The sequence below is a fragment of the Tamandua tetradactyla genome, chromosome 12 (assembly GCF_023851605.1).
Source record: "Tamandua tetradactyla isolate mTamTet1 chromosome 12, mTamTet1.pri, whole genome shotgun sequence".
In the NCBI taxonomy this organism is placed as follows: domain Eukaryota; kingdom Metazoa; phylum Chordata; class Mammalia; order Pilosa; family Myrmecophagidae; genus Tamandua; species Tamandua tetradactyla.
The window spans coordinates 4535265-4536542 of NC_135338.1; the positions used below are offsets into that span (position 1 = coordinate 4535265).

The window sequence follows — 1278 nt, forward strand, 5'->3', positions numbered from 1 at the left end:
TTTATTTATTTATTTTTAATAATTTCTTCAGGGTGGCACAAAACACCCTGGCCCTAAATTGGGGCTAGGATAATCTGCTTCAAATACAGGCAGAAGGAAGACTTCTGTATAACTTAGCAGAAAATGTACAAGGCATAATCAGGTCTGCACTGGGTAATCCAAAGTTTTAGAAACAGAGAGTATCGACGAGTGAGAAAAGGCAGCTCCGGGGTCCTCTAACACAAAAAGGTGAGGGAAAGGCAGAACTGGTAACAACTGCTGCAAGATCTACAGGCCAGACCTCCCTCACTGTGAGCTCTGCCTGACTGGCAGGTGATAGGGCACACAACCAGGCTTCTGCGCCGCAGTCATTCTCATCTCCCACCTGGTTCGTTTCTTCACCTCGAGTGAAGAGCCTGGGCATTTGCTTTGCCTGATACTTGTCAGCTGGCGCACGTTGTCCCCATCAGGCAGTGAGATTCCTGGCTGACTTGGAGGCACTCTGGGCCCACTGGACCACAGCAGAACACTTCTCACGCCGCAGCAGCTTATTATTCTCAAACGGACCTTCGTTGCGGGGTATTCCATGAGAGCCGTCAGGGAAAGTCAGCAGACCAAAACCATCTGCTCTGCCATTTTTAAACTCTCCCTCAAAGGTCATGTTGTCATGCCGAATGAAGACTCCTTCGCCATTAAATTTGCCTTGGGCAAACTCCCTCGTACCCTCCTTCCACTCTCCACGATATTTTTCGCCACTGGAGTAGGTGAAGGAACCTTTTGTCAGGGTCATGGTGACAGCTTACAGAAGAAAAGGATGGAAACTAGAGTCTGGTCCTTGAGCATCTGAGTTCCAGAAGACAAGAACACCTCTTCTTCTATGCACTGGGGTCAGACCTTTCGGGACAACTATCAGGTCCCGGCTCTGGGCTTCAGCGTTGTTATTTATTCTTGTTGAATTGTCCCTTTTATTAATATAGTGTCCTTCTTTGTCTCTTATGATGTCTGTACATTTAAATTCTATTTTATCCTATGTTAGTCTAGCTACTCCTGCTTTCTTTTGGTTACAACTTGTGTGGAACATCTTTTTCCATCCTTTCACTTTCAGTCTATTTGTATCCTTGTGTCTAAGAGGAGTCTCTTGTAAGTAGCATATAGTTGGATTACATTTCTTAATCCATTCTACCAATCTTAGAGGCAGAAAAAAGAATAAGCAAACTAGAGGAAAGGACAATTGATTTCAAACACTCAAAACAGCAAATGGCAAAAAAGATGGTAAGTTTAATTTACTTAATTGGTAAA

The 1278-nt window shown here is 44.2% G+C and overlaps 1 pseudogene; it reads right to left on the reverse strand.

The window, feature by feature from the left end:
- Positions 1–445: 445 nt before the first annotated feature.
- On the reverse strand, positions 446–769 carry LOC143651191 (MORN repeat-containing protein 4 pseudogene; annotated as a pseudogene).
- Between the last annotated feature and the right edge of the window lie 509 nt (positions 770–1278).